Genomic DNA, 23680 nt, shown 5'->3' with positions numbered 1-23680 from the left:
CGACCTTATTCATGTAGCCCCGGTGTAGTGTTATTTTTAGGTATGTGGTAAAAGTGGTAGCCCATGCCTAAACAACTTCCGCTAAGAAAGCAGGGAAGCGCCCATTCAAATCTGGTACTTTATTTTTAGCCTTTTACATCATTTTTAATGTAATTTATCATATTTTTTCCACCATTAAGAAAATAGTATGCAAATATTTATCATATGCAATACATTGGGTCTTGTACATTTTATTACTTGTGCAACTCATTTTGTCTTGTGTGAATTGTTTTTTCTTTTTAGAGAAATTGATTGTCCGTTTCCCGTTTGAGTTTGCAAAAAAATAATGTATAATTAATGGTAAATGTACCTCTGTTTGACAATAGGAAAACACCCATCAGATCGCAATTGATTGCATCTGTACCATAATCTGACAACATACCGCTTTCTGGCATTACACACATCACATTGACGATGTACCACATTCTAACACTACAGCGGTAAAATATTGTACAAATAAACAGTAATACAGCATGTTTAATTAATCAGCTATTGGTGGTTTTGTAATATTCTATTTAGATTCTACAGCTGCAAGCCAATATAAACAAATACTGTTATCTACAATGGAAATTATAGCTGCAGCTTCCATCACAGAATCTTCTTTATCAGATACAGTACTACCATTTTTTTCTCCACTTAAAACCTCACAGACTGCTGCAGCAGCAACTACAATAACGTCCATCTTTATTCAGTAAAGCGTTCCTAAATACCCTGGGAATGTTTAACAGTGCCGCTGGGTTTAGGTATTCACTTTATCCTTGGTGTGAACTGTGAACCTGGAAGGGTACGTTCTGTTCGGAGTAGTATTGATAGAGATCTTCAACAACAACATAATATTTGATCAAAACCCTTTGATTAAGTATTTTCTCGAAATGCACTGCATTTCATATGTTTATGTTTTTTTAGATTTTAGAAATGTGATCAAATATGCTGTTGTTCAGCATATCTATCAATACTAGTAAGAACAGAACGTACCTTGCATTTTGTAATGGATATATATATATATATATATATATATATATATATATATATATATATATATATATATATATAATTAACCACACGTCTAATTAACCACACGTCTAGTTTCACAAATACTGCTAATGTGTTCATCACTAGAAGAGTATGCAACAATATACCGTACTTTCAGGCCAAATACATTGAATTTTAAGCAATTTCAAGGGCGGCCAGTTGATTTTGCGTAACCTCGTGATGTCTTATAAATCTCATCTATAACAATATTACTAGTTTTGAAATGTAATGTTGAGTGATACAAGAAAATAATAAAGAGAGTAGGAACCAATGTAAAAACTGTTGGTCTGAATAAGCGTTTCCTGAAACTGTTACACACGCTGTTACAACGTAACCCAACGAATGAGCCATTTTTGTATTGTTTTTGCAATTGCATTGCCAGCAATCCGATAATAACGAAGAGTTTCGTGTGACATGCAAAAGCTGCATTTGGCTAAAAAAATTTTTAATTATTCTTTTGACTCTCTCGTTTTTATTTATTTATTTTGTATTTTCTGCATGCTGCGACCATATAATACAAACTCGCTTGCTCTACTAAACGAACCAAAAAGCCCAGTACCCTATTCTGTGTGATTTTATGTTTTCCATTGTGGGAAATGTTGCGTTTTTTTACACGTTCCACCCGACTCTGAAAAATGAATACTTTTAATAATTAGTTCTGCTGATCTACTCTGAGCAGACTGCAGCACTGCCTCTTCTTGGAATGCAAGCTTTCTCCCCTCCTCCTTCGGCGGCGCAGTCAGCATTCGAACAGTTCCGATTCAGTCCGAGACACAAGCCACTGCTCTACAAATACAATCTGAAGGAAACGCATCATTAATTGTCTTAATTTAAACATCATGGTTTTACGCGTCATATTTCGTGCTGTCATCATGGGACCCCCCGGGCTCCGGGAAAGGCACGGTGTCGGAGCGGATTATGAAAAGTTTTGGAATGAAACACCTTTCCAGTGGGGACGTTTTAAGGACCAACATGAAAGCAAAAACAGGTACGATGTGACGGAGGGACACTTAGTTCTCACTTGAATCTTGCTTGGTTAAAACTGATCAATACAAACACATGTGTCATATTAATTACAATTAACTGCTTTTGGGTCATCTGACAATACTTGGTTCACTTATGCCCTGTCAACAACACAGCACTAATGACAATCATGAACACGTGAAAGAAACTGAATGTGCCTGCTGCTGGAATAAATTAGATACTTTCATGTTGTATCTACCCATGTTTGAGAATACAAGCATTCGGGTTGCATAACAGTCCTAAGAAAGTGTGACTCGTCTCGAATAGCAATTTTTTGATGAGCGCATCTCATTTTCTGGCGATTGTTGTATTATCAGTAAATGTACATTTTTAGAACACCAAAATCTTTTCGTCTTCGGCTTGGGTTGATTAAAAAAATGCACTTCTTTACACTAAAACGATCTTAAGAAGATCCGCTTTTGAAATGTAAGTGAGTAAATCGGATGGTTTGATAACTGTATTTAAAATCATAGGTCTCGCTTTTGCACGAAGGAATGAAAACTAAATAAACATGGTCAATAGGTAGAATTTTACACAGTTGTGTTTTTTGTATAACTGAGTGTTTAAAGTTGTGGGTGAACATACGCTAAATGTATATTTATTAATATTGTATGAAACTGAACAGTAACGTGCAGAGGACATTAAAAGGGCATGGACTCAGTGAGAAAAAGGGCACTTTTCAAGCATCGCATGACTGAGAAAAAGGGCACTTTTGGGGCATAAGGGCAGAGGCTTAAGCCCACCCAGTAACCCCCCCCCCCGGTGTACGTCACTGAAACTGAAGACGATCCTTAACAGAAATGAAAGCTATCTTAAATACTCAATTATATAAATCGTACATAAAACTATAACAAAAACTGTACAATTAGTTTTCATCTTTTATGTAGCGAGACTAGTTAAAATTGTCCAGGGGCCCATTTTACAAAAGCGATTTGCGATGATCGCCAATTTTAACAGGAAACCTGCAACTCAAGCCGCAAGTAGCAATTCTAATCGCATATCCTGTTTTAGGACTTACCATGGCGCTCATATTACTAGCTCGCTTTGGAACTACACTGTATTGAGCGGATTTCTCAGGTAAAACATTCTGATGACAATATGAACTTGTCTCTGTATGTTATAGTCGTATTTTATAACCCCCACCCCCCCACATTGGGCTGACACGGAGAGGTATAACTGCAGTATACACAAAATATTATTTAATTTGTTTTTGGATATACCGGTTAAGAAAAGGTTTAAATAATTACAAAACAACATTATTTATTTAATGGCGTGTAACCCAAAGTTATGAGGGTGAAAAATAACCGTAACTGAGGCAAGGTCAAGTTGTAAAAACAAACACGGTTTATTTATTAAATATAATCGTATACTAAAAGTACCGATTTATTTAGTATGATAATAGCATTAGCGGGCAGATTGCATTAATTTAAAACTGGTGACAATGCAGCGCAGCAATTATTACGTAAATATTATTATTATTATTATTATTATTATTATTATTATTATTACACTATGTAACACAATTTTTGTTCCTGGGTAGTAAGTGTTATTTCCTAATTGCTTATGCCTCAAAAGTATAGAAAATGGCTATTATTCCCCACAAACTTTGCTTTTGTGACCAGGATAGTGATATTTTGAAATTTACCTATTTCCAATGAGAAAACGGGTGAATTTGTGTCTTTTCGTTCACATAAAGTCAGAAAAAAAACAAAATATGAATCCAAATTAACATGTATCTTATACTAAAGTAATACAAAATGACTACAAAAGATTTAGAAGTGAGTAGTTTTTCGAGATTTACGATTATACTGTAAATCACTTTCACGAATCAGCCCCCAAATGTAGTCTCCCATCATGTTCTCGTTATACTGTCCTTGGTAGTGGCGTTCAATGTCCAGTATATCCTGGTGGAAGCGCTCGCCTTGCTCCTCCGAGTACGCTCCCATGTTCTCCTTGAATTTATCAAGATGAGCATCAAGGATATGGACTTTGAGGGACATCCTACAGTCCATTGTCCCGTAGTTCTTCACCAGTCTCAACCAGCTCCGCATAGTTTTCGGCCTTGTGATTGCCCAGGAAGCCCCGAACCACTGCGACAAAGCTGTTCCAAGCCGCTTTCTCCTTACTAGTGAGCTTCTTGGGGAATTCATTGCACTCCAGGATCTTCTATATCTGTGGTCCAACGAAGACACCGGCTTTGACCTTTGCCTCAGACAGCTTAGGGAAGAAGTCTTGAAGGTACTTGAAGGCTGCCGACTCCTTATCTAGAGCTCTGACAAATTGTTTCATAAGGCCCAATTTGATGTGTAGTGGTGGCATCAGCACCTTCCGGGGGTCCACCAGTGGCTCCCACTTGACGTTGTTCCTCCCCACAGAGAACTCGGTCCGCTGTGGCCAGTCCCGCCTGTGGTAGTGCGCCTTGGTGTCCCTGCTGTCCCAAAGGCAAAGATAGCAGGGAAACTTGGTAAAACCGCCTTGGAGACCCATCAGGAATGCCACCATTTTGAAGTCTCCTATGACCTCCCAGCCATACTCATCATACTTCAAGGCGTCCAGCAAGGTCTTGGTGCTGTTGTAATCCTCTTTGAGGTGCACGGAGTGAGCCAGGGGAAGAGACGGGTACTTGTTACCATTATGGAGCAGCACGGCTTTGAGGCTCCTGGATGAGCTGTCAATGAAGAGGCGCCACTCATTCTGGTTACAGGCGATTCCGATTGCCTCGAACAGACTGGTCACATTGTGGCAGAAGCAGAGCCCATCTTGACGGGTGAAGAAGCTGGAAAAAGGTTGGTGACGCTTCCTCTGATCTGCGACTTGCACACTTTCATCCAACAAGTTCCACTGCTTGAGCCTAGACGTCAAAAGCTTGGCAATGGACTTGGTGAGACCAAGATCTCTAATCAAGTCGTTGAGGTCTTTTTGGTTGGGGTAGTATGGGTTTCTCTCCTCAGCTCCATATCTGAAATTGTCATCTGGATCTACAACGTCTTCCTCGCTCTCTGACTTGCTGCTCTCTTCTAAAGACGGCTGCTCTCTCTCCGGAGGAGTGGGTACGGGGAGCTCATGGCAGTGTGGCACCGGGGCGATGGATGAAGGAAGGTCCAGATACATGATAGCAGGTGCATTCTTGCCAGTCCGACATTTGGAAGGGTCCACCATGCAGAAGTAGCAGTTGCTTGAGTGGTCAGTGGGTTCCCACCAAATTCTTGGGATAGCGAACTTCATGGCTCTCTTTTCCCCTCTGTACCATCCTACAAAAATACATTTATTTCACCCATGACTAATGTGTAAGAGATTCTCGCAACATTTTTCATATATGATATATTTTTTTCATGCTGTTTCAAGTTTCATGCTGAGTGGTTATGCCGCATGTGAACAGGAGCAGTTTAAAGTTTTGGGAGGAAAAATGACGACAATAATAATAATAAAAAAACTAGAGTTGCCAGTAACTTTACGGCTTCCAGTACCAGTACCACTAACAGTACCAAACAGTTTAGCAAATAGTGCAGAATGCCATTTTTACATAGTAACTATGACCCTACGTGCACTAAGTGCACTAAATAAGGAGTTATAAGGCAGTTTTACATTTGACCTCTAGGAGAGGTCAGAGGTCACGGGCAATGACATTTTTTTATAGAGCATACATGGGTTACTATATATGTTCCATAGTAACCATAACCCTATGCACTCTATAAGGAGTTATAAGCCAGTTTTACATTTGACCTTTAGGAGAGGTCACCCAACTTGGCCGCCATGTTTTTTATTGTAGCAACTTCCCTTTAACACCCTTTAAAGACACCCACACTACGATCATATGTGCCATTGGATTTGTTTCAATTGAACTAGCAGTTTGGGAGAAGAAGATCTTTGTAGTTTGTGATTATGATGTCTGCACTGTGTGATTTTGACGTCATGCAGCGTGGCCAACTGTACAATCTTTCAGCACTCTGCAATAAGTGGTTTTTCGAAAGACGAATTTTTACATTTAGGCAAAATGTTTTTTTTCAGTCCAATATGGCGGGCAAACCATGTGACTTACGACATATGTTCATTAGCATCCCATAATCATCTACCAACCTACCGAATCTGGTGAGTTTTCGAGCAAGTTTTGGCAGAAAGAATAATAATAATAATAATAATAATAATAATAATAATAATCAGCAATAATAATAGGCTACCCAGCCCTATGGGCCTGGAAGCCTTATATAATATATATATATATATATATATATATATATATATATATATATATATATATATATATACAGGGTTCTCCCCAGGCCTTTTCAGTCAGACGGGCCACCCGGCAAAGTGGCTGTCGCCGCCCGGCTGAAAAAACCTAATCCGCCCGTCTTGCAGATGCTACTGTGCCTTAACAATAAGGATTGATTGTACTTCTAGCAGATTAGATCAGTTGCGCGTTGCTGGGTGAAAAAAAAAATCTTGCAACCACATGTCAGCTGTGTTACGTCTTGACACAACATTTAACCAATTAGAGAGTTGAAGGGGTGGGTGTTAAGCACTTCGAGAGGCTAAAACGTTAAAAAAATAACCAAAAACAGTGACAATGAATGCAGGGGGTCAAAATAAGCCAGTGATCGGCACAATCCACCGCCTAATACTATATTTGTACCGGCTACTTTATTAAAAACATATTAAGATTATTTTCGGGTATTATCATTCAGTCAATTTTTTTGTCGTATTATTGTACTGTAAGGTGATATAGTACATCATAGCTACACATATGCACCAAAAAAAAAAGCGTAACAATATGTACCCAGGTGCTTGTGAAAGATATTGGGGGTTCATTTATAGATGCTGTACACCTTTAAGAAGAAAGGTGTGATGGGATATCAGCTGTTGTCAGCTGACAAATACTTAAGTGCAGAGGTGCTGGATGATTACACTGCGGTTTCATGCATAAATAATTATGCCAAACAAAATTGCCGTACCACAAAAACACAAGTTCAATGCTTCACCATTTGAAATGAAACATTCAGAATTATTGTGGATGGAGCTACTGATGGCAATAAAAAGCAAACATCCATAACAACATTTGCTAAAGATTTGGCCGAACAGGGCGTAATCATGTTATCCCTGTGAGGACAGTGCATGTGAATCGTGAATGCTGCAGTTTTGAAATCGATGTAAGATTATCCCAATACTGTGCTGACCCATAAAACAATAACAGCGAGGCAGGAAAAAATTTAAGAAAATTGTACTGCAGCTGTTTACCACAGACTCGTGGACCCCATTCCCCAATCTTCCCATAGGTGGAAGCCGTTTTTCACTTGAAATTGTTCTGTAAGCTTTTGGACCGAACGGCCGTTATGTTTAGTACAGTTTTTATTTGTATGTTGGAACTACTGCACTAAAGTATAGGACCTCTGAGACACACTTCAAACAGGTAGGCGTTTCCACGGAAAAAGAGCACTTACAAGTTATGTTAGCACATCATATTTTATTTTATTTTCAGATAAGATAAGGCTCATTACGCTCTTGGGCTGTCCAGTATTGCCCAATACCGCCCACCCTGTCAGGGCTTATTGCTTACTTAGTACTGGGATGTAATATGAACCCCCTAGTTAACTTATTAAAAGGTAGCAAAACTCCCTAACTAAAAGGTCTGCATTTGTCTAAAGACCACAATGGTCATGGATTCTGCTTTTAAATGTTTGCACAAGGAATCATAATTATTTAGCCTGTTGCATGTTGCAGTTTTTTTAAATATTGTGGGGTTTTTTTTGTGAAAGGAAAAATATTATTTGACTTTCAGTTAAACTAAGATTCTATATATGTGCTTAAAATAGCAGAATTGCTCCAGCCTAATTTTCTACCTGTAAAGGAACAGGTGCCCACAGGCCATGAGCCATCAGCTGCAGGGTTCATGTCCATGTCCAGGCTTGTACTTAAACATCTGCTTGGAGTGAAACTGCACTACGGTACAGGAAGTAGGAACTCATTTTACTTCTATAGTGGAGTTTTCCAAATATATGCATATTAAAAAAAACACAAGTAAGCAAACAACCAAAAGATTTTCAGCAGAAGGGATACCTGTGACATTGCTAATGCTAATAACAGATAAGGGTTTTAAAACATTGGCACCTCAAAACATTGGTTAGCACTAAAGATAGCTCTGGTTTCTTAATGTCTGACAACTGTGAGAATAAATGGCAATTCTAAAGGTTTCAGGAAGTCTTTCTTTAGAAACCAGTGAGAACTGAATTAGAATCAACTCTTCAACACTGAATACTAATTGGCTAACATGTCAACAGTACTGGACTAGAACAGTGTAGTGTATTAACAAGAAGGGCAAGTAAAGTAAGACCAACATGGTTTTTCACTTGATTAGAAGAAATCATTTTGGTTGTGTAGCTGGAAAGAATCGGAGAAGAAAAAACAGTTTCAGCAAATGTATTGTATTGGTAAAAAATAAATCTGATTTTAGCAGGTAATCCTGTATCATTGTGCCTTTTTTGCTAAGGAAGCTGTTTGGTTTAATACTTTCTTGAAGGCTGGCCAGACTGGGGAACCCTGTTTTGGAGCTCAGTCCGCCCCCATTTATTTTGGAATGAAACATTTTAGATTTTTTAAACTAGCGTGCAAAAAATTGTTTAAAACTAAAGTGGTATAGGCTGCCACCTGCAACTAAGGGCCAGCTTTTAGCTGGAGTAAAGAGTTTTGTGAAAATAGAAACTCACACAATGAACGTAGTTAATTTCCATTTTGATTCATAACTGATAGTGTCTTAATCAAACCCTAATTCTTTGCTTATTGCATTTATTTAAAGTGTCATAGAATGCTTTTCCCAGCTATTACTAAAAAGAACCTATCCCTATATAACTTTGTTTTATAGTGTGTGGGTGCTCACTCAGCACCAGAAATGGTGAAGTACCATAGATCTGCTCTTGTGTTCATTTGACAAGCGTAGGTAATCTTGTTATAAGTAAATACACACCGTCAGTCTATTCAGTTGATCTAATTGGTTATTAAAACCACTTAAAAATGCTATCCTTTCTTTTGAATATATGCATAACCATGGTACACAAAGGGTCCTATTTAATTATCTAAACGCAATGTGTTTATTCAATTATGCCTTAGTTCAACGATTGAATTGGCCCCCTCCTTTTTATTTATTTATGATAGGTGTTAAAGCTCACCAGATGTACTATAGTTTGACATAAAGTGATTGTAAAACAGTTGAGAGAGTTTTAATGTGATGAAAGGTTAGCATTGGAAAGCACTTGCAGTATTTACCTTGTTAGGTGTACCCTTTAATACTTTGTCTGCTGGGAATTCAAAGGTTGTACGGTGTCAAGATAATGATGTTGTGGTAAAATAGCTGAAAAGGGTGAAAAACAGGAATTAAGTAAGCAAGACCATGGAGTCAGTTTCAGTTCAAACAGTGGAAGATACTAATAAATCCATCTAAAACTTAGAAACCTGCACAGGCATCCCTTCAGTGTAATGTCTTTAGTGACATATATAAACCATGTGAGAACACCAGCATGATTAATATTAAAGGGTGTATTTTGATCCACCACTGTGTTGATCATTAAGATGGACCTCTCTATCTCACTTGTTGTTTTGATTCTTGGGTACCAGTGCATTGCCTTGAAACTTAATTAAGCATTTAAAAGCAAGGTGAGAACCTCAGATGCAGTTTTCAGTGTGTTCGCATTTCACACTTCAAAGCCATAACAGATAATGCAGTGTTTCCCACAATGCACAGTGGGGGTTAACACTTCAAAAGGTTATAGATTCATTGCTGTTTTTAAAATTAGTAACCAGCGCTCCAGATAAGCTGCGTACTGGGTGTTTTTACGCATTGAAAAAATATGAATTACGCATGATATTTAAATTTAATGCGTATCAAATATGTATAGCAATTTTTCTGCACAGCTTGAGTTTACATGTTATCAAGCTTATTGTACTTTGTTGATTCTCGTCGTCACAGGGGTCAATTGTTAATATACTGCATGCGGTAGCTACAGAATGGGTCATACTGGGTTTTGGCTGGTGTGTGTTGCCAGCCTTATTATTTATGAAGCAAAAAAAAGCTTTCATTAACTGTGGAGCTGTGTTGGGTTGTTATTCTACTGCACTGCATCAGCACTACACCAGCGCACTGGAAACCACTTGGTCACAGCACATGGGGCCCTATTTCCGTACGTGACTAAGGGGTTTAAGCGTGCACAGTCATTTAGATGGGTGACTTCTGTGTGCGATTTTCAAACATGTAATTTTATGTGATTCCAGGCATTTAGTCGTCCGTCTATTTTAAGTTATTCCCATGCAATTTCCAAAGCATTTACACATCTATTATTAGGCTTTTAGGAATTTCCTAGTTACACCTGCTTCTAATTGGTGTTACATCCGTCGCTAGTTTAAAACAGGGGTTCCCAAACTTTTTTTCCTGAGGCCCACCTGTTCAGCTCCATTAGGCACTGCGGCCCACTATTAGCACTCCTTGGGAAAATGTCAAATTAAAAACATTTTATATGTTTAAATTTGTAACATTATAAATAAACCTAATCCAAACTGTCCTTTATTCATATGAATAAATATTGTGAAAGATGGAAATCACATAGAATATGCTGTGAGTGGAAATAAAAAAATAAAAAATAAAACACTTTAATTTTTGTAAATAAAATAAATTGCAAAAACTAAACACTTTTTTTTATCATACCTTTAAATTAGGTATCTTTGTATAATTGAACATTTTAGAAATGCAGTTATTTTTCTTGGTCATCAAACAAGAAAAAAGTGCATGTCTCTTATTATTCTGATTCATAAATACCTGATCAGGAATCACTTTGAGTAAAACCAGTACAATGTGCACGACAACATAACTTAAATCCAAATTTCTGAACACTGTAACTAAAACGTCCAGCCATTACCTCTCATGCTGAACTGACAAAAAAGACGAATGCTCACGTGACAGGCTAGCTGCAGGGATGATGTCAGGCCAGAAAGAATCACACATACGGACAGTACTGGGGTTGAAACTGAAAACTCAATGGCTGCACTCAGTAGGTTTAATGAAACAAATAAAAGGTTTTAAACAGAAAACAGGACACTTGAGGCCAAAATAAATAGACAATTAACACTAAACAAACAGTGGACAGCACACAACCCAGAGTAAAACGTGCATCTATATATACTTTTGTGCCGGGATTCAATTACTAGGCCTAATTAATCATTCACTTGAATCCCAGCACGTCAACTAATGTGCAACCCCGTGCTCACACATTAAATACTTTAAATGCACATGCCTAAATACAATTATACATTTTAAACACTCGTACTCATTACCCACATTATACCCCGTGTACCAACTACAATACACCAACATTTACACACTACATGCAACATATAACACACAAATGCACACAGGGGCGGGGCACATTGCCACAGCACAATACAGAGGGAAACGAGAGCCTTGCAGAAGTTACTTTTTTCGCCACTACTCTCTACAACCAAATACTTGTACAACACCAAAAAAAAAAAACCAGCTGTGCCACTTAACCAAAAGAAAACTTATGAAAATAAAAACATCTGCAGCAAAATTTGAATCAGTCAAAAAACTTTTTTAAAAACAAAATTATTATTATTTTCCAACAAAACATATTCTAGCGTTATTTTAAGACGACTGTAAACAAACCAGTAATTAATAAAATATCAGTACATCCAAACATTTTAATAAATCAATTACCGGTATGTAACAAGATTTATGAGTTTGATTAATAACTTGATTTAGTTACTATTGAAACATATATCAAAGTACTCAATATTTTAAATGTTAATAGCTAATTAGTCACAAAAACATATTCATCATTGAATTTTTAAATGAATGTTATCAAGTACAAAAGTTAGTATGAAAATGTTTCTACAAAAGAAAAAAACCCATTCCAGCACCTCAAAACTGAGCCCACAATACAAATGCATTCAAACTCCTGTAGCTGACTTTTTTGTCCTTTTATACTTTGCAAAACGTATTCTTTAGTATTTTCTACATATTGAAATTTTATAAAATACTCAACACACTGTTTACATCCGCCAGCAGAGCAATCACATGACCTTAACACTGCCCTATTGTCAGAGCTCTTGCTTTACATCCCGCCAACAGGTAGGCAAACTGTTAGCTCTGATTCGTGAATTTCTGCTTTGATTGAAAGTCCACCAAGACTCCCTTGCTACAATTTATTTTTTTACAGTTACAGCTGCCACCGTTGCCTGTTTTTTGCTATCAGTAGAACAAAATACATAGAATGTCATTGCTCCCGCGGCCCACCCAGGACTGCATACCACAGTTTGGGAACTCCTGGTTTAGACAATTCACTACCCTTTTAAAAGCTAGAGTGGCAGATTCTTGTGGTTTGCGGTGGAGGAGGACTTTTTTGGACCTAGCAGATGATCCGATTATTAGTCGCTTTCGACTAAATACACTATTGGATTTATGTGAGGAGTTATCAGAGGATTTGGAGAACTCCACAATGCGCAGCTTTGCCGTTCCTGTGGCAGTGACGATAACCACTTGTGGCAAAGTGCCCACCCCTTTATATTTATTCATGTATGTATTATTATTATTATTATTATTATTATTTTTATTATTATTATTATTGTAATTATTAGTATTGTAGTTTTATGCAGGCGGACAAAGCCGTCCGTCTTAGTTATTATTTTGAAATGACGGTGAAAAAGCTGTGTGTTTTGTTTATTGCGTTTAATTATTTAAAAACCCTGTGCAGCCGGTGACCATCTCCCAATATAATTAATTGACTAATTGTTGCTAATCGGGAGATGGTCACCTGTATAAAAACCTGCAGCTTTTCTGCACTCGAGAAGAGAGTGTTCAAGTAAGGAACGGGAGTTAAGGAGAGAAAAGCTAAAACAACTGCTATTGTGCTGGAATCGCCAGCACAATATTTGTTAGCACAATTGTTTGTTTGTTTTGTTTGGCCAACGTGCCCTTTTGTTTCTGTCTTTTGTTCTGTTTAAATATTTTGTTTTATTATTTAAATAAACGCGCTGAGCGCCAGTTGTGCTACAGTTTGCCCAGCATTTCTTTGTTTATGATTTACTCTTTCCTGGTCTGTGACGTCATTGGAACCACTCTGCCACATATGGTGTCCTGCGTGGGATAAACGCCTCCAGGAGCCGGACCAGGAAAGCAAAGTGCGTTTTTTTTATTTTGTTTTTTTCGAATAGTGTTTTTTTTTTTGTTTTTTTTTTTGGAGGAAAAAAAAAAAATCAATAATTAAGTAAGGATGGGAAGGAAAAGGGGAAAGGAGAGGAATGGCCAGCCCCCACAACAGAGGGACAGAGGAAGCAAGAGGGTGGACCCTAATCTCCGGCCATGGGATCTTGCATGGTGGGTGCAGAGGGAGGACTCCACGGAGGAGGAGGAGGAGCAGTGGTGCATATACTGCCATCAATTTGGGCATGAGGAGGAGAGCTGCCCAGAGGTCGACAGGGACACAGACAAGGAAAGGGATGAGCCCGAGGTCCTGTTATGTTCAGCGCCCAAGTGGATGGAGAATGAGCATCCACAGCCCAAGAGGGGCCATTGGGACAGCTATTTCGACTTGGTCGAGACCATGAGCTGGTGCTCTTCCTGCGGTGAGGGGGGCCACTCAGTTATCAACTGCCCCTGCCCCGGAGAGGAGGAGGAGGGACGACCAGAAGGCAGCTGGGAGGCCTACCTCAACGCTCTCGAGGCCCAGAACCTGTGTCCGCCTGCATAAAACTACAATACTAATAATTACAATAATAATAATAATAATAATAATAATAATAATAATACATACATGAATAAATATAAAGGGGTGGGCACTTTGCCACACCACTGAGCTAAGATTTCAAAGTATGGAGGAACAGTGACTGAAGGGACTGCGTGTGAATAAATATATATGCTCTCCAGAAACTACAGAGTTGTCACAAACAAAAGAATAATTGTATACAATTGTGGGGTCACAGGCAGCTGGAAACGGGCAGCTGTCCAGATAATCTGCGTACGTGCCGTTTTTTACACATTAAAAAATCCAAAATACGCACCAAATTTAATGTTTAAAAATACGCATAGCAATTTTGCTGCACAGTTTGTCTGCCTCCCCTAAAAATCCCACTAACAACTGCATCTCCCAGAATACAGTGTCTTCAGTTACTAGGAAACTGTATACAAGAAAAAAACAACCAACAAACATTATCCAATTTCTGGCTAGCCCTGTCTTTGCAGCCAGTCACGGTAAGAATAAGAACATTTCTAAGCTACACAGGTTATTTATTTTTTTTAAATGTAGTCGTAGCCAATGACTTTTTTACCCGATTTTTCTCCCCAATTTAGAATTGTTAATTGTGTTCTTATTAATCCTTGTTCACTGCTGCAACCCCCCGACAACTCGGGAAACGGCGGCTGACACACATGTCCTCCAAAACGTGTCCCTGTCAAGACGTCTTTTTTCGCACTGTGGAGCCACAGTGAAGCCCTCAGACCTATAGTACTGGAGGACAACACAGATCTGAATGGCTCCACTGCAGACCCGCAGGTGCCCTATCAGCCTCAGGGGTCGCTGGTGCACTGTGAACCGTGGATTGCCCTGCCGACCTAAGCCCTCTCTGCCCGGGCGGCACTCTGTCAATTGTGCGCTGCCCCCTAGGAACCCCCGGTTACGGTCTATAGGGTGCATCCTGCACTCTACGTGGAGCGCCTTTACTGGATGCGCCTCTCGGGAGCCCCCTAAGCTACACAGGTTGAAGGGTAAACGCCCCAGTCCAGCTACATATCCAACTGGAACCATCATCAGAGGCAACCGCTAAAAAAACGGTGCCTATAATATAAAATGAACTGTTTTATAACTTTTGCATTTTGCATTAATGCATTTCCTTATTGATATTTATCTGTATGGCTTTATATTGAAGTTTTAACATGTTCACTGAGTTTAAGAATTTAATGTTAATCTATTAGTAATGTAATTCATTTGCAGTCAGTGTAATGCCTCGAAAAAATTGCGCTGAGCCGATAAAGAACCTTGTAGAAAACACGTGCAGTAGTTCAAAGTAACATTACAATTAAAGATTGTACAGATTGTACAGTATTTATCGAGACTACTCATGACTTCAAGGTAATGTTGCATTTTACCCCCTGAAAATATGTTTTACGTACAGTGTTCAATTAGAGGGTAAGTTACTCCCAGACCCAAAACCTTATCTGGAGCGCTGGTCGTGGGATCTGTTGAAACTTTGCCTTGCGGGAAGGTTTTATATGTGAAGAACTGCATCAGGTATTCAGTATTTATACATCCTCAGACAGAAAATGATGTTTTTGAGGTTTTTTTCCCCCTCCAAACCAGAGACACTCTCCAGTTGTATGGGGTTTGCAGCCATTTATTGTAAAGCACACTGCTCGTGTTTCTTTTTTTTTTCAAAAAACACAAATGACAATTACAAACGCCTAAGGAACTCAATTTGCCCCGTCTACTCATTACCATCCTAATTGATATTCTGCCTAGTCAATCAGCATGTTCGTGACTACAGGTTTTGAAAATCCTACATTGACAATTCTAAATCCAATGTTACCTGTAGAAGAGAATTTAGTCATCTAGACTAGCATACATGATTTAGATGCTTAAACCCCTAATTAAAATGGGGGCTATACCAGCCCTGACTACACCTGCCTTTTGTCAATTTAGTCACATACAAAAATAGGACCCATAGTGTTTAAACTGGAGAGGAAATTACTCAATGACCCAAAACCTTATCTGGAGCGCTGTTAGTAACATAACAGAACAACCTTGAAATATCCCCTTCAGGTGAAATTCCTTAGAAGCATGCCTGTCAAACACAGCCTGGCATAATGAACAGGTATACCTCATTGCTATTGTAATCAAGCTGAAGATACAGTAGTACAGTATGTAGCAATACAAATGTGACGGTAAGGTAGTCTACCTGAAACAAACCCAAGACAAACAAGTGTACAACCCTATAATATATATATATATAATTTAAGTTATTCTGTGTTCCTGTGCTTCTTTGGTCTAATTGTGTATGGTGGTTTAATGAACGATATGAGTTGAAAATTATTAAATACCAGTAATAACAAAGGAAGAGTGACTCAACTTCAGAATGGTAAGGAGCCTGTTCGACAAATAAATAGCCCAAAAGTGCACATTAAAGCAGTTCTCCTAATGGCCTATATTGAACTCCATTGCTGTGTTAACTTAACATGTTCCTGTCAATTTCCATTTGAAACTGTGTGATACTGATTCCATCTTGCCTCTGCTTGCCTTCACAGAAGTAGGGCTTCTGGTCAAGTCTTACATCGACCAAGGTCAGCTTGTGCCAGATGATGTCATCACTCGGCTGATCCTGCATGACCTGAAGGGTCTGGAGCAATGCAGCTCGCTGCTGGATGGTAGGAACATTTGCTTGTTTTTTGTTTTGTTTTACAGCGTTCATTTTTCTAATATTTGCAATCATTTGGGTTTTATATTCCATTGAAGTCTGCATTAATTCACAGGGCTCAGAACCTGCCCCTCCCCGCCCCCGCCCCCGCCCCCGCCCAAAACTGTGAATGTCACCTGTGTGTCACAGATAAGGAAGAAAGTATACAAAACATAGTTTGATGTGGGATGGGGGTATCCAGATAATAGGAACCTAATACAAAAAAAGTAGTTAACATAACATTATGAAATTAGGGCTGGTTCACCTTGACAATTATACTGGGGATGTACAAATAATGGCATCAGATGTTGACACCAAAGTAATATTACCGGTATTAGTAGATTAGTAGGGTACTTCTGTGTAGCATACAAAACCCACCATCCATCTAGCAGTAGCACTTTTAACTACCATTTTTTATGCCTCGGATTACTTATATTTAAGTAGTTCCGAAAGGGATTGAGATTGAAGAAAACTGATTGGCAAAGAGGAAAACCACATTTTCAAAAGATCCTTTTGAAGAATGTTTAGCATTAAAGCAGATTATCAAGGGTCTAGGAGCAGCCACTAATAACATTGCATATGTTTATATCAAAGACCAGCCTCTCAAAAGGCTATCGGGTCTAGTGACTTGACTACATGTTTCAGCTACAACCACCTGACATCATAAAATTCCTACTGAATTGCTCAATAGGCACATTTTTGTAATGCATTACTTTTATGCAATGTTTATTTTTTTAATAGCATTTTAGTAATCTATGTATTATGCCTACATTTGGGTTTGGTGAAAGTCTAGAGGCATATGTGTCAGGTTTGTGTAGAGGGGCTAGGGACAAAATAGAAAGGGGAGGCTGTTCCTGAAACATCAGTCTCTGGTCCCACGGTACCCTGCTGTGCATATCTGTTATGGATGACCTGTTACACCATGGGACATCCTCTGCATTGTGTTGTGTAGAATAAAACTAGTCTTGCATTAGTGGTTCAAATGCCTTGATTGTAATGGTGTAATGTATCCATGTGGGTCATTCCATAAGATTGGATTTAACACCCTCCATAATATTGGATTTGACACCCTACCCTCAGCTAGGCAAATGTCATTGTATGGAATGGAATTTGTTTTCATGGTGTTAAAAGCAGGCTTGCCTATACCCTGGTGGAAATTTGATTTCAAACTCAGGAGTTGATTTTCAGCTGAACAGTTAATACAGTATATATAAATGCAGTAAATGTCATGCCTCCAGATTGCTTGGTTCATGTTGCTCCTTAAGCTTTATGATGTACCAATATTTATTCCTAGGAGTAACCTGAGGTGCTTTTTCATTGAAAGGTTTCCCACGGACAGTGACGCAAGCAGAATGTCTGGACAAAGTTTACAAGATAGACACTGTGCTAAACTTGAATGTGCCTTTCGAGACCATCAAAGAGCGACTTACCTCCCGGTGGATCCACCCAGCAAGTGGCAGAGTATATAACATCAACTTCAACCCTCCCAAAATCCCTGTAAGTTGTCTGTAACTGGCATTTTCTTTTATCTTGAAGTGGTTATAGACAGGGAAATATCTACTGCCAGCTAACGTTAGTCTCTAATAGTTTGGAGAGCAGCATCTTGCAGGTGTTACAAAGAAGCATCTCAAACTCGGTGTTTCAGCTGTGATCCCATCAGCACATTGCATTATTGGTGTATTACCCATTCACTAATTAGCACATCCCACCAATCTTATGTGCTGCTGTATTATTGTGGCCAGACAGTAATGAAAATAAGGGTACAATGTTATGCCTTCCTTTTTTTTGGATGTAAAGGTTGATTGAAATTTGTACTGAATTTGAGTACTTTTGGTTTGGAGTAAGTTCTAAAATATTCATAAATAGCACATTTTTCTTAGTTTTTTCAGGAAAAATGCAAGTCAACTAATTCAAAATGTACCTGTCAGTTTTGAATTATAGTGCAATAAATACATTACAGACAACTGTGAAACCCTTGAAGACCGTAGCGATAGCTAGCAGTAGTCTATATCTATTAAATAATTTCATGAAACGTATCTGGCCTGTACTTCGACTTTAATATGTATGTTTCATGATTGCAGTTTTGAATAGGAATGCTGTATTTTCATTTCAAAACATGGTCCGATATTAAACTAGGTCCAATAAAGTTTTCAGTTTGTTTTCCTTACTTTGTTTAACTTTCTAGGTCATTTCACCTAAGTAGTGTCTTGTCAGTTAATAGAGGAATCAGGTGCTTGTTTGGTAACAATTTCACTCTCAAGATGAAATGCCCAAGGAAGTGTAAGCAAGACATGTATTATATTCGAAACTGCACATTTGAGACCTGAACAGCAAATGGACGTGCATTACTGGTATTTATTTAGAATAATTTTGTTGGCTACAGACACTTGGAAGAGCTTCATTAAGATGTACTGACCGAAGCCCTGTGATGGTGCCCTGGAAGTTAGTTTAAGCTTCTCTATTTACTACTGGACTTCACCCCTACCCTGGAACAATCACCCTTTAATGGGTAGTTCAGAAGCTGCTTAGTCCTGTCTGCATACACTTCCACTTGTAGCTCTGAGTTGAAAGGGATATTGGCTTCTGAAACAATTGTGAAATAACAGGTTCACATTTAATAACGTTTGCAAGTGACAAAATGGACATACACAATATTGTGTAGTATGTACCCCAGCAAGATTATAAACACTCGCCTCTGTGTACAAATTATTTTAAAATGTCTTGAAATGAGGAGGGTGCCTTTACTACAGACACATTATTAGTGTATTCATCAGAAGGGCAGCTCAGCTAGGCAAAAAGGGTTAAGAGGAAGGGCATTGAAATTAAGAGCAAGTTTGGAATTAAATTTGACTTGCCATAAATGGAAAGGGACAACTACTACAAGGTAAAGGATCCTATTTAAAACTAGAACGTTTTTTTTATTTCCTTTATTGGCCTGTGGACTTTAGGCAAACAGAGATAAGATAAGGCTCGGTGTGACTTTTGTTAGTTTTCAGAACTTTTATATTTACTTGAGTTGGTGTCAACAACCAATTGGCATTGAACATTTATATAATCCATATACAGGGAAATACTAACCTTTTAACATTAAGTGCCAGTAGTCAATGTGTTTGTTCTGTCTTGGCTTGGAATAGGGTTTAGATGACGTTACTGGTGAGCCCTTGATACAGCGGAATGATGACAAACCGGAGACTGTCGCAAGGAGGTTAAAGTCCTACGAGATGCAGACCAGACCAGTCCTTGAGTATTACAGGTATGCTTGCATTTGCACGATTCTAATAAGGAAGGATTTATGTTGAAACCAGCTAGGCTGTTCATCACGTCATGTGACAGTGTACTGCATGGTAACCTATGCTGAACTGTGCGACATACTGCTGCTATATAGTATATTCAGTAGTATATCTGGAGTCTTTGAAACTCTTTTTTCTTGTAATCTAAGGAAATAGCCTGATGGAAGCTTGTTTTAGGTTGGCACACTTCTTTTTTTTTTTTTTTTTTTTTTACTGCAGTAGGTTTTGTTGGTAGCTTAATAAAATATTTTTTTCTGACCTTGGGAAATATGTTTGTCAGTAGAACAGAAATAGCACGGTCTGTGATTACGTTGTAGGGTTATTTATTTTGTCAACGTAATTTAGGCTCATATTTTGGACGGAGTGAAGTAATACACATTCTAATGCACTGCATCTACTTCAGAGCTGGTAGCTTCTATGTTTTCTACCCAGACTCCTCTCAAATCTTTTCTGGAAACCAGATACAACTAAGCTTTTATGCAGCTGCCCAACTCATTAAGTTAGCTCAGATAAGCTTTAAAACAGATGTGACTCCTTTTGAGAGCAGATTTAGGACAGTACTTTTCTGCTACTAAACTACTGCATACAGTATTTAAATTGAAGTACATGTCCTCTTTACTCTCACTTCAGCATTTGTCTAACAGACAGAGTTTGTGATTTTAAAAGTGGATTTAGGACAGTGCTGTTTACTAAGAAGTATTTATATTTAAAAACTATATTTAATTGTTTCACTATAGCTTGGGTACTAACTGATAAAGACAACAGGGGAGACAGAAAGGTGAAACACCGCACAGGTGCCCAGTTTTATTGACGGTGGGTGCTTCCACATTTTAGCCCGCAGAGGGCGCTGTTGACGGTGGTCTGCCTACCAACGATGGTAGACAGGACCACAGCAATACCAGAGGTGGTACAAAGTTCAAGTGCGGGCGCACTCACAGGTGCTCAAAAGAATAAACAAAAGGTGAAAGGAAAAAGGAAAATTTAATAAAACACAGTAATCAAACTACAAATAAAATGTGCTGCACTCGGCACCGTCACCCCGACCGTCGCTACCCGCACAGCCCGGGTCCCCGTCCTGCACTCGCTGCTCCCTCAGCCTGCTGTAAAAATACTTATGGGGTCTGCCCAAGGTTTTCTCTGCTAATTTTCTTTTGTTTTCTTTTCTTTTGGATGTCTTTCTCGGTCCTGGACCAGAGCTTCTGCACGCTCAGCACGTCTCGGAGGGCAGCCCTGAGGGAACAGCAGAATGTTATTTTATAGGGCCAGCAATCCCCCCCCCCCGAGACCCGCCTCTCAGCCACTCGGAGAGAAGGAAAGCCCACATAGCCTCTCTCCCACCTCTCCGTGTCACTGCCATGACCAACAGGCGGATTTTGAACAGCTGCTGCCTCTTCCTGCAGCACTATGAATACATCAGAAGAGTCAGCACAGATCTCCCCCTGTTACATGCCCCTATACCAGCTATGGTGGGTTTGCAGTCCCAAACACAGAACAACACTTCGATAAAACAAACAAAATACGCACAGGCTGATCACTATATCAAAGCATAAGGGGCCTATGAATAGGGCGAGTGGTGTCATGAACAAAATGAATGTCCAGACAGTACTATTCTCCCAAAATGTCTGTGTTTTATTCACAAATTATTAAAAAAATAGCCACCCCTCTACCAACGATGGTATCGGGGGGGGGGGGGGGGGGGTATACGGTAGGCTTGCAGACCTGAACAAAAAAACACAATGTTATCCCCAATCCACATCCCAGTGCACGAAATTCAGACTCTGGGGTCATGGCGAGGTGTGTAGGCTGGCTAAAAAGCATCAGCCCCTGGCTCTTTAATCCTCCTCTGCAAAACACAACAAACAAACAGGTAACAAAACAAAACGGATCTCCGGCCGTCAGTTACGTTGTTGGCGCAAGGGGCCATACTCTCGTAGCTGCGTTCCCTTTGTACTGCCCAACTCCTCCCTGCAATCACCATGGCGCCACTGTGTATCCAATCGCTGCCTGGCCCGCAGCTGATTGCACGGGAACCGACTTCCTGTTTCCGCCCACCATCGGGTCGACCCGTCTATGGGAAGTGTACCACCAACCTTACACAGCACCCTTTCTGGTTAGTTGGGAGATTTACAGCTCCAATTCTTTCTGTCTTTATCACACATCTCACCCCTCAGAGTGATGCCAAAGGATCACTCGGCCAACTCTACATTTCCCTTGGAAAAAGAAATCTGTGTTTTGGTGCTCCTTACCTGCACGATGTTTCACTGTATAGTGAAAGGGCTGCAACACCAAGTACCACCAAGTTATCCTGGCGTTGTTGTCATTCATCGTGTGTAACCACCTTAAAGGAGCATTATTAGTGACAAGAGAGAAAGAATGTCCCAACAAGTAATAGCAAACTGCGTGACAAGCCAATTTGATGGCTAAACACTCCTTCTCAATGACAGAGTAGTTAATCTCCCTAGGAGCCATTTTTTTGCTCAAATATATAATAGGGTGTTCCACTCTGTCAAATTGTTGGGACAGGACCGCCCCCAGACCAATGTGGGAGGCATCAGTCTGAAGGATGCTCTGAAATCTGGTGAAATCAGAGCGGGAGCTTGGCAGAGTCTCTTTTTAATCATATTGAATGCTTTGTGATACTGCACTGTCCATTTAACTGTTTTTGGAGCAGTCTTTCGGGTGAGATCCACTAGGGAGTTGACTGGTGACATACTCTGGGATAAAGCGGCGGTAATAGCCGGCTAACCCCAATAGTGATCTCGCCTGTGACTTGGTTCTCTGGACTTCGGAGGCGATCGGCTTCACCTAGCCATTACCCATAATATAGCCAAGATATTGGGTCTTGTGTTTGCCAAATGCACATTTGCCCAGATTAGATGTTAGCCCTGCCTCCCTTAGAGACTGTAGGATGGCTGAAAGTCTAATAACACTATGTAACACAATTTTTGTTCCTGGGTAGTAAGTGTTATTTCCTAATTGCTTATGCCTCAAAAGTATAGAAAATGGCTATTATTCCCCACAAACTTTGCTTTTGTGACCAGGACAGTGATATTTTGAAATTTACCTATTTCCAATGAGAAAACGGGCAAATTTGTGTCTCTTCGTTCACAAGTCAGAAAAAAAACAACATATGAATCCAAATTAACATGTATTTATACTAAAGTAATACAAAAAGATTTAGAAGTGAGTAGTCTTTTTGGTTGGGGTAGTATGGGTTTCTCTCCTCAGCTCCACCTCTGAAATTGTCATCTGGCTCTACAACGTCTTCCTCGCTCTCTGACTTGCTGCTCTCTTCTGAAGACAGCTGCTCTCTCTCCGGAGGAGTGGGTACGGGGAGCTCATGGCAGTGTGGCACCGGGGCGATGGATGAAGGAAGGTCCGGATACGTGATAGCAGGTGCATTCTTGCCAGTCCGACGTTTGGAAGGGTCCACCATGCAGAAGTAGAAGTTGGTCAGTGGGTTCCCGCCAAATTCTTTATTTCACCCATGACTAATGTGTAAGAGATTCTCGCAACATTGTTCATATATGATATATTTTTTCAATAACATTGAAAATTGTAAAACATTTTAAAATTAAAAACTTTTACAATTTTAAAAATTAACAAATTTTATAACATAAAATTCCGAGCAACAATTGTCCATCTTACCTTCCAGAGTTTTTTTGCAGTGCTCGCAGGTGAAATGAGGTGCCCAGGGTTTGTCTTGATCCCCGACAGGCATGCCGAAATATGCCTTGTAGGCCTCACACATCTTAGCAGATGCTTCCACTGAGTACTTTTTCGCTCTTGTCTTGATAAATTGGCCGCAGACATAGCAAAATGCGTCTGCCGGATGCTTGCAGCCTCTTGATGCC

General features: G+C 39.4%; 1 pseudogene; it reads left to right on the top strand.

Moving 5' to 3' along the window:
* The first annotated feature begins 1379 nt into the window (after positions 1 to 1379).
* LOC131727815 (GTP:AMP phosphotransferase AK3, mitochondrial-like) lies at positions 1380 to 19789 on the top strand (annotated as a pseudogene).
* Positions 19790 to 23680: the final 3891 nt, after the last annotated feature.

The sequence above is a fragment of the Acipenser ruthenus genome, unplaced genomic scaffold (genome assembly GCF_902713425.1).
Source record: "Acipenser ruthenus unplaced genomic scaffold, fAciRut3.2 maternal haplotype, whole genome shotgun sequence".
Taxonomy (NCBI): domain Eukaryota; kingdom Metazoa; phylum Chordata; class Actinopteri; order Acipenseriformes; family Acipenseridae; genus Acipenser; species Acipenser ruthenus.
Note: the sequence above shows the minus strand (reverse complement) of the source record. Positions and strands in the feature narration are given on the sequence as shown.